The sequence below is a fragment of the Ctenopharyngodon idella genome, chromosome 20 (assembly GCF_019924925.1).
Source record: "Ctenopharyngodon idella isolate HZGC_01 chromosome 20, HZGC01, whole genome shotgun sequence".
NCBI lineage: Eukaryota > Metazoa > Chordata > Actinopteri > Cypriniformes > Xenocyprididae > Ctenopharyngodon > Ctenopharyngodon idella.
The window spans coordinates 16,583,093-16,600,690 of NC_067239.1; the positions used below are offsets into that span (position 1 = coordinate 16,583,093).

General features: G+C 36.0%; 1 long non-coding RNA gene across 2 annotated transcripts in view; it reads left to right on the forward strand.

Annotated features, from left to right (window-relative positions):
- The window catches only part of LOC127502778 (uncharacterized), a 44,403-nt gene that overhangs the window by 12,788 nt on the left and 14,017 nt on the right, over positions 1-17,598 (forward strand). Inside the window, exon 3 of one of the 2 annotated variants that reach the window (XR_007926927.1) lies at positions 13,099-13,246. The exons of the other annotated variant lie outside the window; for it this stretch is intronic. This is a non-coding gene — a long non-coding RNA (uncharacterized LOC127502778). Of the gene's footprint in view, positions 1-13,098; positions 13,247-17,598 lie in introns of those variants that run through there. 2 annotated transcript variants of the gene reach the window in all.

The window sequence follows — 17,598 nt, forward strand, 5'->3', positions numbered from 1 at the left end:
GCAGGATATGGCTGAAGACATCAGCTTGGAGTATAACAGCTCATTTCTCTTCAATGCCACTGGGTCAGGTGTGCAGGAAACTGGGGGATTTTGTGGGATTAGGGCCACCCTGTTAGCACTCAGTCTATACAGCTGACAACTGAATTTAACGTACTAGAGGTAAAGCTTGGCCCTTGGTGTGACCAATGGGAATCAGGCTGTTTTCGGTCAGTCAGGACAGAGTTTGAAGGTTGCTTCTAAGATTGTCAGCTGGGACATAAAATAAAGGCTCTTCTATCTTTTTTGTTTTTTAAATGTAATAATGAAGGTGTTTGCAACCTTTTTTAGGCCAAGGACACCTTGGAGTAGAGCCGGTGGCATGCAAGATCCGCCTCACGCACAACTTTTTACTTAACTTTATTCTGTGCCTGATTACACTCTAAAAAAATGCTGGGTTGTTTCAACCCAAATTTGGGTTACATTTTTAAATGAAATTTTTAACCCAACGGTTGGTTTTGTCCATATTTGACCCAAATTTAGGTTGAAACAACCCAGCATTTTTTAGAGTGTAGAAATATAATTAAATATATTTAACTGTCAATGCATTCTTAAATGTGAAAATATACACTGTTCAAAAGAATTGTTTGTAAGAAATGAATAGGCTACTTTTATTCAGCAAGGACACATTAAATTGATCAAACGTTACAGTAAAACATTTATAATGTTACAAAAATTTAATTTAATTTATTAATCAAAAAAAATACTGAGAATGTATCACATAAATATTAAGCAGCACAATGGTTTTTTAACATTGATAATAGTAATAAGAAATGTTTCTTGAGCACTAGGCCTAAATCATTATATAGAATGATTTCTGTAGGATCATGTGACACTGAAAACTGGAGTAATAGCTGCTGAAAATTCAGTTTGCCATCACTAAATTACACTTTAAAATATATTCAAATAGAAATCAGTTATTTTAAATTGTAATAATATTTCACAATATTACTGTGTTTATTGTATTTTTGATCAAATACAGCATAAGCTTAAGCATACTTTCAAAAACATTAATAAATCTTACCAAACCCAAACCTGTGAAAGATAGTGTGATTAATGTCTTTTAGATGACACATATGTCACATATTCACATTATACTATGCTGCAGTCAAATATATTTCCTTTTTTTTGTTTTCAGTCAGCCTTCAGTTAGCAAACAGCTTAGCCTATTAGCTTAGCATAGCATTAACTTGTTACAAAATACTCTTCTAAGATACTCTTTTTATTAACAAGACATCATGACAGTGCTGTGTTTTTGCTTAGGCATTGAGAAGGGGCATAAGCCTGGAATATAAAAATTATTACATACTATTATTACATATTACATACTACTTTAGCTGCGTCCCAAATGACGCACTATGCACTATACACTATGCACTTATACACTATGTACGTATGCGCTATGCACTCATCCATGTAGTGTATGAATTTTATACGTTTATTTTGTCATTAAACATCGGAGTCTGATCCCCCCTCCCCCTCTGCAACGTAAGTAAAGCTGCGACAGTTGAGTGTCCAACATTTCACACTTCGTTTTTTCCGTTAATTTAGTGCATCATCCGGGTATTTAAAGTGCACTTTTTCGTTTTGGAATTTTCTGTGTAAACACACTACTCGCACTATTTGTACTTAAAAACGTCATGGAATAGTGCATAAGTACGTGAACTGGGACACACCTTTTGTTATGCTTAAATTGTAAATCCTTTAAAACAATCATTATTGATTTGTATACTAGAGTCATATACATGTGGCGCATAATTATTACAATGAAACATTTAGCTGTAGCTGAAGTTAATACTGTTGTTAATTATTCCGACAAAAATGCAGAATCACTATGGACCCCCTGTTGAAGACCCCTACCACAGTATAATGTAGGTGCATATATAGTGATTCATCATTTCCTCACACTTTTCATCCACCATTTTGTGGAAAAGCTCGGTTTCCATTCAGAACTGCGTCGTTGTGCCGAGAGACCGCTTACCGCTTGATTTTTTTTCCTCTCTGAAAAGCATTTCATTTCTTAAAATAATAGAGTCAATGCAGTGTGGAGATATTTGGATCTGTGGAGTCTCACACCGGTGAAGGGGAATTGACTATTATTCAGTGTTTACCTGCATGGTTCCTGCCAGGGGAGAGATGGCAGCTGTTTGTTTTTTCTTCACCTCAGCACACCATGATGAACTGTGACAGCTGACATCTGAGCAGCCAGTCAAAGAAAGTGCCTGTAATGAGCAGCCTGCTTGCTTGAGAGACACATGCCATCATATCTCAAATAAAGTTATTCTCCTCCTGTCTCTTCCTCTCTCTATCACTCACTCACATGCTGCATTTTCTCGTCAGATGCCAGAGGCTAATGCTAGGGAAGCTTATCTTAGGCTAGTTTATTTGTTTGTTTGTAAACAGGTGCGTTTGGATTGCACCTAGATTAAAATTCACGCTCAGTTTGAGTATGAAAGTCAGTTAGCATGTTTGACACCAGATGCTAACAAAACCCTCGAAGGAGGCAGGCATGACACCGGATGCTTCTAGATGCAGGTGCACAGCACATGACCATATGCACGGGCATCTGTGGAATATACATAAACCCATCATCTGATGAGGAAAGCACACCTGATAGTGGCTACGTTTACATGGGCTCTTATAATGCGATTGAGACAGTACTATGATTAAGTGTGTGTAAACAAAATTCTGTAATTATGTTAATTTGATTACGCTCATAATTAGAGTAACCATAATTGCAGTAAAATATGTAAAGTACTGCAGTTTAACCATAATTGCACTATAAGAGATCTTTTTTTTTAAACGTCTCTTATGCTCACAATGGCTGCATTTATTTGATCAGTAATAGTAAAATACAGTAAAATACAGTAAAAACAGTAATACATATATTTTAAAATGTAACTTATTCCAGTGATGGGAAAGCTGAATTTTCAGCATCATTACTCCAGTCTTCAGTGTCACATGATCCTTCATAAATCATTCGAATATGCTGATTTTGTTACGTGCTGTGCTGTATAGATGAGACGAATACGGAAATACACAATTATATGGGCTTTATTGAACAATCCAGGAACTGGGAAACAGCATGAACACACATATCAAACAAGATAACGGACAAGGAGTGCAGGGAGTGAGTCCAACTTAAAGGGAGTGCTGACAAGGACAACAGGTGCTGGGAATCCGGGGAGATGGCGGGAAGACTGATGAGGGAAGTGCAAACAGGAGTGCGGAACAGGAGGATTCTGGGAACTGGAGTCCGGGAAGGCGTGAATGTAACAGATTTGGTGCTCAAAAAATGTTTCTTATTATTAATGTTGAAAACAGTTGTGTTTTGGGGATTCTTGAATGTTTTTGAGGATTATTTGTTGATTACAAAGTTAAAAAGAACAGATTTATTTGAAATATATATATATATATATATATATATATATATGAATACAATTGATTCCTTTAAAATAATGGACATTGTCTGCTGTCAATAGCATAGCAATGTCAGTTTCAACTACAGAATTAAAGAGTACCTGAAAACCATTCTTAAATTAAAAGTACAGATACCTTACAGTGAAAATTACTCCATTACAAGTTACATGTCACCAATTCCAATAGGACTTGAGTAAAAATCTTAGGGCCAGATTTACTAAATGGGGCAAATTAGCGTAAGAGCTCAATTCCACAAATGTGCCGATGGGAGTGGCAAGTTTTGCACGTGATCTACTGCAAATTAAAGAACACGGACACAGTCCAATCATTTACATAATGACCGACGCAATATACCAAGAGCAGTGCAAATTAGCGTTGGGTCGCAAATAAGCAGAGCTGATGCTCATCAAATGAGGGTCGACACAGGCGCAACTTGTAATGTAATATACAGATAACATCTTCCTCTTGCATTCCAAAGAAATTAATATGAGTGGAAAATATTTTCTTCTTCTACCACGCACTCTCTGTTCTCTGCGGTGTCTCCTCCTAGCAGCAACAATTGCAGCCATGTCGCAAAATGGGTTAAGACATGCTTTTTTTGGGCGTTAAATAATGGCGCAAATACCAGTAAATTGACTAGCGCAAACATTAGTAAATCGCATTGCGTGATTCATTTAAATACTCTCCTCCCGTGAATCTTGCATCTGAAAGGGAAACTCTTACAAATGCGTATTCAATAAGGTCAGCTGCAAAAACAACTCAGTCCGCGCCTAATTTTGCATTGCATGTCTTTAGTAAATCCCGATGGCGCAAGCTGTAAATCTGGCCCCTAGAGTATCTGATTTTAACAGTGCTTAAGTATTTTTGCTTGTACTGAATGTAGGCTCAAAGATGCACTAGTCCTCAACAAGAGACATACCAGTGAAAAACAAGAAACAGTTGATTTGTAAGGAGAACAAATCTCATTTTTATATTCTAAAGTCAAATTAAAACTGAACACCTCAATATTGCAATAAATCAAGGTCACCACAACAGTCTCTTAAACATCTACAAACACTCAAGTCTCAGTTAAGTAAATAAATAAAATAATGTTAAGTAAAATTAAATAGTCAAAGACTTTCAATGAACGTGCTGGTTTCAGCCTCATGTCCTCATCTCATATATAAAACACCTGCGATTCAGTAACTACCTGCTAATGCACTCACATTCACTTAAAGTAGACTTGTTTACAAGTTTGGGAGTAAGGTCAAAACGCACAAGATATAGTACCTTCATTGCCCTGTAGATGGCGATATCGCTTCTTTTGTAGCAGAAATAAACTGCTGCAGAAAAAGTTAGGTGCCATGAAAAATGTAACAAGTAATTGCATTACTCATTACAAATGTATTGGAGTAAAGAGTACATATACTTATTCAAAAATAGTCATGTAGAGGGTAAAAGTTACTAATATTCTAAAACTACAAAGTTGACAAAAAGATACTTAAGTACAGTAACTAATTACATTTACTCAAATACTTAACACCACTGCTTTCAACCCAAACTGCTTGGTCAATGTGGCGAATCCACAGGAACTTCACGGTGGGATGGTAGAACAGAAAAAATGCTTACACAGAGGTTAACATCATATTTTGTTGACTTGGGAAGTTTAAAAAAAAAAAAAAAAAAAGTATTTACCAAAGTGATGATACAAGCATTACAGATTTGCTTTGTTAAAGTGAATAAATTCACTTGTTAAAAGTTGAAGTACAGTCAATAGTTGCTACGCACATGAATGTTCAAAAACTACTCATGTAGAACCTTGTAATAGACTTTCAACTCCACCAAGCATAAACGCCTGGAGAGGTCTCCTCAGAAACAAGTTTGTAGTGACATACAAAATTAATAAAGGAAATTGAGATTCATTTATACCTGCCAGCGCCAGCTTACCCATCAGCAAAACTGCCAAGCAGAGGTCAAAGAAAGGGAAAGCCGATGTGCGGGCAGCCCAAGCATATTTCAGAACTGCTTATATTTGTTCTTTACCCGGATGCATCATTCCCTGTGCGTCCAGAGTAATATGAATTCCCCCTCCCCCCATTTGCACAAGCCATAAATCAGCTGCTTGAGAAGAAGCTGTCAGATCGGCAGCACGTGCCGTCTGTAACAAAGTCAATATATTACGTCTCCCTTTCAAATATGGCTGTGATAACTGAGCAAAGAGCAAATCGATTGAGCTACTGTGCTCTATTTGCTTTTGAAAAATGTATGACAGGTATTTAGAAGAGATCCACCCTATTCAGAAGTCACAGGCTTCATAGATCCTCAGTTTTATTGTTTCGCCACGTGCAGCGAAGGGCTCGCTGCCGGACGGCAGTGTTTTGTGATGGGCTTTCTCTAATTTACTTGTTTCAAATGGCTGGCATAATTCTCAGTTTTAAAATGCCAATACGCAGCACATGCCGCCGCGAGGCACAATCTCACTAAAATGCTAAAGTCTCTAAATCTCTCTCGCCCTTTCTTCTCTTTACCCTCATTTCTTCTTTGCCAATTTAATTAGCTTGAATTTTCCATTACACACAGGTTCAATCACATCAGTGAACCTGGTAGGCAACTAATTGATTTCGAGAGTGGAGCTAGCTCACTGCTGATTCTCCAGAAGATCACCAAGATTGTCTGGAGACTAAGGACAGAGTAATTTGGTCAAAAAGCTGTTTTTGTATTAGATTAGGCCAATGAATCTCATTTAGAACAAGAGGAGTTGCGGCATGAACCTCCCCAGGGTCCCATATGTGCTGGCGTTGACACATAAACCTGACAGACAGGCGATACTCTGGCAATATGGCCGCTTCATCAGCATTAGATCTCACCCTGCTGCTAACGGAAAATAAATGTCAATTAGCACAGATGGATCTGTGAAGTGTTCTATCCCGAATGCATCTTCAGACCACACACTTTGTAGCTTCGCTCTAATTTCAGTAAATTTTTGTCATCTGTTGAAGCGCAACCTAGAGAGACAAAAGTCAATTTATTTTATTTGAGAGTCCGCCGATGTTTGCAGTGTTTGATGCCATTAATGAGTTTGTACTTAGCACACTTTCATGTTACGTTGAGTGTTGTAATAGGACTGTGTGCCACGAATCTGACTTATAGTCAGGCCAACTTTGTCACTTTTTATTTATTTATTTATTTATTTATTGCACATGTGTTTGTGGTGTGGCTCTGTAAAAAAAAATGTAATATATTTGTTTTAATTAAAAAATGGATAAGCTCTAAAAAATCAATAATCTAATAATAAATTAATTAATAATTATTTATAAATAAATACAAACAAATCAACAAATAGTTAACAAATAAATAAATATTCAAAACCAATCTTAAAAGAATCAAATAAAAATAATAAAATAGGATCCAACTATAAAATGAATTTCTGTAAAATAACTGAATAATATCTCAGATTTTATTTACTTAGGATTCTTTAAAATCGAATCCAAATGATGGAAACAGTAGGGATCCTGTACATTCCATAACAGTTATTTAATTATTTAAGTTTACCATCTCTGACTGACAGGTGGTACTTTGAAACTGGCAATATCATGTAGTGTTTTTGTGAGACAATTGAGGAAAGTAACTTCTCATCTTCTTCATCAGTGATGATGACAGTCAGATGGACTGACTGCCATCTTTGCTGATGATTTCACTCTCTGCATTCTTGGAAAATGTCTTAATATATTCTGCTGTGAGGACCTATCCAGGACGTTTGTCAGTCATTCTGAATCCTGCATTATGTGTGGAACATCACAATCAGGGCAATGCAGCAGCAGTCAATCACACCTCAGTTGAATGGAGGACTTTTCCTGCATTATAGTTAGCAATGCTCAAAATGAGCGGGGTATTTGGAACCCCCCCAATAAGAAAGATTTTTTTTTTTTATTATTATTTTGTAGTGAAGACATTAATAAAATCTATTGACTTTAAAGGCACAATATGTAAGATTTTTGGATTAAAATCCAAAAACCACTAGAACAATGTTCTATATTTTGTTGGCTTGTGTACTTACATTATCCCAAATGTTTCCAACAATGTTTAAATCCAAAGAAATCAGCAGTTTTAACCAGTATCATTGTGTCGCCAATGACGTCATATCAGCATTATTCTCGATTTCCTATATTATTGACATTATGGCTCAGTTTCACAGACAGGGCTTAGTCTAAGCTAGGATTAGGCATTAGTTCAATTAGGGCATTTAGGTAGCTTTTATAAACATGCCTTAGAAGAAAACATTACTGCTGTGCATCTTGAGACAAAACAATGGCACTGACATATTTTAATATCTGTCAGTACAAGTTACTTTCAGTTAAAACAGCTCAAACATGCATTTTAGTCTAGGACTAGCTTAAGCCTTGTCTGTGAAACCGGGGGTATGTGTTTTATTAGACAGGTTAGCAACTGTTTGCATATACCTTTATCGACAGAAAACTCAACACAATTAGTCTTATTGTTTGAAACTCGTTTTCTTGATTTACTGCGAGTAACATGTTTGCCTCAGACACTATTTTGTCAAGTGGCTAACATGGCATAATTAGAAAGAGCTGTATTTGTACTAACAATAATACAGAATTTTCTCAACCATACAATATATTTTAAAATGAATTGCATGCCATTTAGCAACTCAAGTCATTCAGCTTTTATTAATATGATATTCTAATACCAATCTAGTTTTCTGCAATGCGCAAAAAGTGTCTCATACCAGCCACCGAGCTGACGAACAGAGTCAACTGTATTTTTACAACACTCAAATGTATTTTTAGTATGATTGTTTTGACCAAGTAAAACAGCGCTGCTTTAACCCACAATTTTAATTAGTCAAATAAACTGACCTGTATGAGTAGTAATTCAGCACTGTTTCATTAGAATGAAAAAATTATAATATGAATATATGTGATCAAACATACCTATTACAAAGTTCAAGTTCAGGGAAGAAGGCGGCGGATATTAAACGTAACTTTAATTGTAAAATAAATATAAGCAACAAAACGAAAGGAGAGGCAGCGGCCGACTGAGGCATACAAGCAAAGCAGCAATGTAAAATGTCTCAGGTTCTCAGCCTCGCCCTGCTTCAAAACACAGTAACGGTAATAAAACTTTGATACATTAGCTCATAAATGAACTTGATTTCTGCCTGAGTTCCGCTGGATTGCTTTCCATCGGTTGTGGAGGTGAAGATGACAACTCCCATGATTCCATGCTCATTCACTGCATCATCAAGCTACGCCTTTGTTATTGTTTTGAATAAGCGACCTCTTGCGGCGAAACTTACATACTGTGCCTTTAAAGGGATAGTGAACCCTCATGTCGACTTTCTTTCTTCTGTGGAACATGAAAGAATTTGGTGTTGAAAGTGGTGTTGATTTTTGGGTAAACTATTCTTTTAAGCAGGTAACAATACGATGATTTTCATGATCTAAACGTTTACAGTAACTGATGTGTTATTTTTATTATGTCCCTTTAATAAACTATAAACACCCCTTATATGACCATTTGTACATAGAGGATGTCATAATAGAAGCATGTTAGCTATATGTTTTCATATAGAAGTGTTGTTGAAAGCAGTGGCAGATTATGACATAGGTGGCATAGGCAACCGTCACATTCTTCACAACTCTATCGCTCATTCGCTGCAGTTTTAAGGGATTGCGCCCACTCACTGAAAATGAGTTGTGTCCTTGCAGGTAACTTTTTCTGAGCAGCTCCTTGCACTTTACTTCCGTCCCACCGCCCCCTCTCACGTCTGCCGCTGCCTGCCTGCCTGTCTGCCCATGAAAAAGCCTCCTCACCTGCTAGAAGCTAAAAGTGAAGGAGGGATGAATGTTTATGTTCATAGTGCCATACAGAATAGGTAAAGTTGATGAAGCTTGTGAAACTTGCCTGAGCCTTTACACTTACTTGGATTTTATGAAATGAAAGGATATATTTTGTAAACAATCTAGCATAGTATTGAATGTTATCATGGAAGAAACTTAATTTATTGTGTTGTGATATGCCTGTATCCAGGAAATGTTTTTGCATTATTTTTTTCATTATCTTTGTTTATATAGGTCAATAGCTATGTTTCCATCCAAAGTTGCGTATTTAACTTATGTGCAAATTTTGAATATCGCATAAAACATTTGCGAATAAAGCACTGTTTCCATCCAGCAAGTCAAAGAGAACAAAAACGTCACTTCCTGATACACTGGCACTAAATATCACTAAGAAAAAGGGAAGTTTCTGCAATAGGAGCCATTGTATATAATAATTTTGATTTATAATAAATTATTTGCGCCTCAGAGCGTGCAGATAAAACACAATAAACACTGTCATGTTATCTTGCACTCAAATGCCTGGTATTTGTCAATGCAATCGTGTGAGGCGCTGGAGGGAATTAAACCGAACCACTTTAACGACAGACTTTATTCAGGCATTACAGAATGACCAAAAACAGCATTTCAGATGCTGTGCAATGAGATCAGTCCGCTGGTTGGTCCAGTTATGCTGTTACATTGCAAAGTCACGTCTTTTTTTTTATGCGCATCAAGGAATTTATTCGGTAAAAGTGTTTCCATCGTAGTTTATGCGCATGTTTTCATGTTGCATAAAAAATTTATCCTACTCATTTGAGCGCATACGTTTTTTATGCGCATTTTTAGAATTTATGCGCATCTTGCCATTTCCATCCAACGTTTTTTTATGCGATATCCCAAAATGCGCATAAAAATAGGTGGATGGAAACATAGCTAATGACTAATAAGAGTGTTGACAATAGTTGTAAAAAGTTCTAAGAAATTTGTAATGTATTTATTTTTTGTTTTTATGTTGAATTCAAATGGTTTTAATTTAAAATATAATTTTTAATATATTAATATAAGAAATGTGTGTGTGTGTGGTCCTGGTAAACCCTACGATGTCCCCACAAGGATAGTAATACTAGGACATTTTTTGGTCCCCATGAGGAAAACTAACTAGTGAACACAGGCAAACCAGAATAGGGAAAACAAAATCAAAACATAATGAAACCAAATCAGAACATAATCCTTATAGAGAGTCCTTATAAAACATAAAAACCCCAACATTGATGTGTGTAAAAAAAATAATTATTTTTTAAAATTATTATTTCATAAATATCATTGTTTTTTTTTTTTACAACCTGAACTAAGATTTTATGCTTATCAAGAGTGCTTATCAAGAGTCATGTCCATGCATGCATGAGGTGCATTTTAATGTATTTTTGCAAAAATTAATAGATCTGGATAAAAAAAAAGATCATGTCATTGAACCTTATTAAATATCTTAAAAAATGAAAAAGTTGAATGGTCCCATTATGTATTTTGGATTAAAACCAAGTTAAATGTTTCACACATCTGGACATTCCAACCAAATTTTTGTTATATAAAAGCTAAAAACATGTATTCCCTCAGATAGAGCAGAGTGATGGGTGATAATGGCCTATGGGGTTGATACTGGTGATAATAGCTTATGGGGTTGGTACTGGTATCCCCTGGTAATACTGTACATTAAAGTCAAGTATGAATGTGCAGTGGTTTGCACCTTTAGCTGCTAGACTGTTAAGATGAGGTCCAGAAACAGGTATTGCCTTTTTCCTGGATTTCAAAACACTCATTAATTTCCTTCTTTATGTTACAGCACAGGAAATGAGAAATATAAATTGCTCATTTTAAATGCTAACATTTTCATTCATGTCTCCGACTGGGAAATTGTAGCTCTGCGTAATATATGTTTCCTTAAAGTAAAGTATGCTGAAAGTTTGAGCACAGCAAATGAAAGAAAGTCTGCAAGTCATTTATGCTCCAAAGAAAATTTGAGGATGCCAAACAGTGAGAGAGAAACTCGTGGGATTGTATCAAAAATGTGGAAAAAATACTGTGGTTTAAATCTAAATCTTAAAACATAACCCTGCCTTTGTCCTGTCCATTGGCTGGTGGAAATAAAAAAAAAAAAAAGAAAAGCAACAAGACAGCCACTTTTGTTTGTTGCGCTTCAAATTTCACAGCACTTCTCATTATCTTGCCACTGAGTTGAATGGTTGGATGAGAGAAGAAGAGAGTCAGAGAGATAAATGGAGTTAAAGAGCTGCCACATCCAAGGCAAAGTCTGGTGAACAGACATAAAAGACAGTAACTGAAGTCGATGCGTTTTGAAACGGTCTAAAATTGGAGACCTCCAGCATCTAAGGACTGTAAGTTCATCTATTTTGACCTCAGAACACACATATACATAGACTTTTGTGCCACTTTTTGAGTATTTCAACGCAAAAACCTACTATCCACTGGCAATCCAGTTTGCCAAATGCGTTTAAATTACACAATGCAAGCTGCTCAGTGCAATTCATTATAGTGGATTTTCCGCTTTATTTTCTTTATTTTTTATTTCTGGAAGACTTTTGTTATATATTGAAGGGCCAAATCATTTCGCGCATAAGTATCATAAAAGATCATAAACCATCATGAATAAAAAAATGATCTCTGTTGGATTACTGCTCAGCCTGTCATTAATATTCTGCTGCATGATGATTTGTTGAAGGTGACAAAAGGAAAAGGACATGCGATTCCTGACATGCTGAACAATATGTGATGCTTAAATGCAGTCGTACTGTCTGAAGACACATCAGAGCAGCATGGGAGATAACCTGAAAGGCTTTTACCACCGACGTCTCTTATCTCATCTGCTTCCTTTAGCTGATACAAAACCATTTACAAATTCGTGAGCTTTGAATAATGGAATCAAGCCAGATGGAAGGAATGCCTTGTTGTGGTTTCTCTCTCTTCTTCTTCTTCTTCTTTCTCTCTCTCTCTCAGAAGCGGTCACATTCTCCGGTTCGAAGCAGGCCACATATTTTAATTAATTTGGCTCAGAGGGGGATATCACATGCTGTCAGGGGCCCAAAACCCATGGGGAGCAGAGGAGCCAGTGGTGGCAGAAGATGTTGCACTACACACGCTATTTAATTAAAAGACACTGGCTAAAGCCAGCGACTGTGCCGTGTAGTTGAGAGGCAATGCATCATTAGCACCAAGCTCATTTCCTCGCTACAGCTGACTAGAATGGGCACGAGAAGCAATTAGGCATTTTCTAACACTTATTAGGAATTAATTGCCAGTTGATTTCCATGGGTGGAATGTTAAGTGGAAGAGGGGCTTCAGCAGAGGGGTGGGAGACGGAAGGTTGTTCCAAACTTTATTGATATTGATTATTAAAGTGGGTGATTGGACGGTAATTGCTGGAACCTTTTGACACAGAACATTCTAATTACAGGATGAAATATGATCACGCTTTTGAGCTTATAACTGTGACAGATCAGAACGTCACTGATTTCATTACCAATAATGTTGTGGAAAAGAACAACTGTGATTGATTGAATCACATTGTTTTTATTTGGTTTGCAGGCATTGTAAAATGAATTTTGGAAAAGCAGGTGCCAGAATCCAGATAAAAGCATAGAAAAACAAGCAGAGCTGAATGTATATATATATATATATATATATATATATATTTAAATATCTCAGTGTTATTCTGTCCACAACTAAATCATTTGTGGCCAGTGTTGTTTTGGACTGCTTTGACTTTCATTGTATGGATAAAAACAGTTTTTCAAATCTCTTATTTTAGGTTCAGCAGAAGAAAGAAAGTCATACAGGTCTGAAATTACATGAGGGTGAGTAAATGACAGAATTTTAGTTTTGGAGTGGACTATTTCTTAAAGGATTAGCTCACTTTAAAATGAAAATTACCCCATGATTTACTCACCCTCAAGCCATCCTACTTGTATATGACTTTCCTCTTTCAGACGAATTGGAGTTATATTAATAATCATATTAATAAAATGCTTAACTGATGCCGTGTCTTGTTTCATAAGTTGGCATGGGACGTAGCGTAAGTGTTTCTTTCTTCTTAAGTTGAATGCGGAAGGCGGTCTGGAGGAAGCTAGATATTTTACTTTAAAACGTGTTAAATATGGATATTTTTCTGACACAAACACATTGCTTCGCTTCAGAAGACCTTTATTAACCCCCCGGACCCGTGTGGAGTACATTTATGATGGATGGATGCATTTTTTTGAATTTCAAACAGGTGGTTTTCATGCACTGCCATTTTAAAACTTAGGAGCATCAGGGTGATTATTAATATAACTACGATTGTATTCGTCTGAAAGAAGATAGTCATATACACCTAGGATGGCCTGAGGGTGAGTAAATCATGGGGTAATTTTCATTTGAAAGTGAACTAATCCTTTAAAGGTACACTTTCTCAAAACAATTTTGAAAAATTACATCAGGTTACAATAACAAAAGTCATTTTTAAGGGTCATATAATGTAGAATTAGATAATAACGGCATATTTTCAATTTTTAGAGAATTTTTCTCACAAACAAGATTTTCTCTAACCCAACTCCCAACCAATTGTAACAATTTTATTAGTCATGGCAGTCACAATGCTGATTGCCTACACAATGCTAAAAAAATACTAAGGCTGCGTCCGAAATTGCATACTCTCTTGTAGGGCTGCGACAATAAATCAATGCTTCTCGGTTTGTGGATCGATTCTGAGATTTTCCGAATGCATCGCGATTCTCACTTGAATTGATTCTGAGCGTAGTTTTTAACATAAGATGGCACTCTAGGCTAGTTTTTACCCCCATGCTCAAATGCTCACGAAGAAGAGCGCTCGTGCATTCGGCTGAGTCTGAGAATGTACTTGCACCTCAGAATGCTTTTATGACGCGAGATTAATGTAAACAGCCCTCTGCAGTCACCCTTGTAATTTGCTTCAACCTTTTCGAACTTTATGAATGATTATTTTATAGAAGGTTCTTCAGGTATTTTATAGAAGAGTACGGCTGTTTCTAAAGCAACCAGGCCATCTGCTGTTAAAAACTAAGCTCAGAATCGATTCAAGAGTAGTCGATGTAGTCGAAAAATCTCAGAATTGATCCAGAATCATTTCTAGATTTGCAATGCATCGATTTATTTTCCCAGCCCTAGTCTCTTGAGTAGGTACTTATTTTCAATAAGTAATTAATTCTGCTAAAAAAGTAAGTTCTATATAGTATGAATGTGTGTAGTATGAATGTAATCCGGACGTACTACATTCGCCATGCTGTCATTATCATGTGACCTACCAGTGTCAGTTACATTGCTTCACTGCCATTCACAAATCCTCTCCCGTGGCCTCATGGGATAGTAAAATGTCCATCGTATGCATACTTCAGAATCTTGCCGTAAGAAGTATACCATCCAGGTACTTTTTGCCTACTATTTTACTCATTACTGTGAATTCGGACATACTATTTTATCACATACTGTTTTTTCCCCTACTATATAGTAGAGAAGTATGCGATTTCGGATGCAGCCTATAGAAGTACTTAATGTAGAGAAGTACTTTTTGTTGTCATCAGATCTGTGCATAGTTTTTCATATCTCTGAACTGAATCCATAAATTTTTCTTGACAGGTGATTGTATGATGAATTGACCAATGAATCGGCTGTAGGGTGGGGTTGGTGCTTAACTGGTTTGGGAAAAAAATCATGCATTTTAAACATTTTCGAAGCACTTTTTTGTTTGTTTTATTTTTTTGACAGTTACTGAAATCTTTTGCAGGCATGGAGGCAGCATCACACTAAAAATCAAGTTTCCAGTTACAGATGTCATCATAGAAATGCTATCCAAATTCAGCAATTACTCATTTCTTCTGTGAGCCAAAGCGTCTGGTAACAGGGAGGTTACAGAAAGCGAGTAGTGTGATCTCAACATGACGCTCTCATGAGGCGACCTGCTCCATGTTAAATAAATCAGCTCTTATTAGACTACTGATATGACTGGAGTCTTCATCTCAAGTGAGTGAAAATAATTTTGAACATATTTGTCAAAAGTAATATTCATTTTTCTATGTGTAAGATCATGTAATGGTGAAAAAATAAAGGTGAGTGCACCTTTAACTATACAAGGCTTGCATTCAGTTTCAGTGCGATGTAGGATAAATGGCTGATATATTTTGTTAAATAACTCAAAAATGAGTTATCATTTTGCATGTAGAAAGGAAATTGATGACTTGTAAGAGCTGTTAAGAGTGATGTTTGTTTATAGCTATTTGACCCCAAAGTTTCCCAGTGTCATTAGTCTGACAAGACCATCTAACCTTTGACCCTGAACCCGGAGCTGACGATACACAGAGCTGCTAGAGGAAATCTCAGTGATTAGCTTGAAGCAGATACAGTGAAAAAATGGTCAAGCAGGGCTCCAGACAAAAAAATTCATTAAGGAGCCATTGGCTCCTATAGGGGGAAAAAAACAGGCGCCAAATATTTTTTTTAAGAGCCACATAAAAATGAACTTAAAATTTTAAATCACTTACTTTTAGTCATCCTGTTGTGTTTATATACCTCCCCTTTACAGTTTCAGCTTTTTCATCTTGTGACTTCTCTGGTAAATGAATGTCACTATTTTCACTTATTACTATTATAGTTTTTGTTAATATTTTGAATCCGATTAGATTTTTATATTTTCTGCTTTCATTTTTTGTTAAGTTTTAATTTTTTTTGTTTGTTTGTTTTTATTTATTTATTTTTTAAACATGCCTGTTTAGTTTGTATAGATTTTTATTTTAGTATTAACATTTATTTCAAACAATAAAAATAGTTTTTAATGGTTTTAGTTAACTATAATAACCCTGATGCTAGTAAAATCTTTATATTGAATAATATGTGTCAAATAATGTTTTTAGTCCTTCCTTACTGAAGCTACAACAGTTTACTTTGAATCAAATGAAAATAAATATAAAATTTGGTTTGTGTAACCGAATAACAAACAGGGGCAATTGATATACCTACATACTGCTTGACTTTGATTACTTTGAAATACAGCGGGACCCTTATTTTGAAATGTCTGTGCTTTACTTTTGCCGCTCATTCAAGTTCAGATGAGGATTAAATAATTACGTTGCTACAACCGTTTACAACACAATATAATATAAATAATATAAAGTAAACTTTGTGATAATTGATCAGCATTAGTTCATAAGCAATCGGTTGACAGATGTGCGCTAATCATTGAATGCGAGCTGCTCTGAAGAACGCGCAACAGCGCCATCTTTTGACTTTAAAACATGCAGCGCTCACATTTATTAAATGAAATGAATAATAATCACCTTAGGGAGCATTGCGATTTGTTTTTCCATCCACAAATTGTAAGACGCCTTAAAATGATCGTTTATACTGTTTAAGGCAGTGAAGACTTTTAATGACCTTAAATTTATCTGAGGAGCATGAGCGGAGTGGAATAATGAAAGTGATCAGCATGATTGATATTCAAAACGGTAAACACACGATGCATTGTGTGTGTATCTGCAGTCTGTAGAGCCGGTTTCCCATTTTGAATTACGAATATAGACGAATTTATATGAAGAAATAGGCAGTTGTCTCCTTTACGCAGGAGCAGAACGGTGTGTTCAAATGCAGCTGTTTTGCACTGACGCAGGCGACGCGAGGCGACAACACAGTCGGCTTTCATCAGCTCTAGTTCTTTAGCGTCTGTTTGGTGTGTGAAATTTTTCCCTACCTGTTCATATTTCAGCGCTTTAACTCAGTGAAACATTCACACGCAGCATCTCATTTAATTGCGTCAACACAGCAAATTATGTGATGGGCTACTGGTCACGGAACACGCAATTAACATGCAAATTTTGCAGTCATAACGTGTGAATTTGTATGGTCGCCAATGGCGACCTCAGCAAAAATATCAGTCGCAAATTAATATTTTTAGTCACAAATGCGACCGTTTTAGGCGCAGTCTGGAGCCCTGTCAATGTTACATCTAAAGTCAAAAATATTATTTAATATGATTAATTAATTAGGATACACTAATGAAAATGAAAATATTTTTTAAAAAGCTTTTAAAAAATAAAAATTTGAGTGAACTGTCCCTTTACGGTAACTACATAACCACTTTTTTCAGTGTTTTCTGTGCAGACTGTTAAGTTTAAACATATTTCTAAGCAACTGCAGTATAGTTGTAAGAGATAAAGCCTTTAATTATTGACTCCTTAAACCTGTTTTAATCCAGTGTCGATGTATGTGAAAAAAGCATGGAATTTAAAACCTATGCTTGATCAGT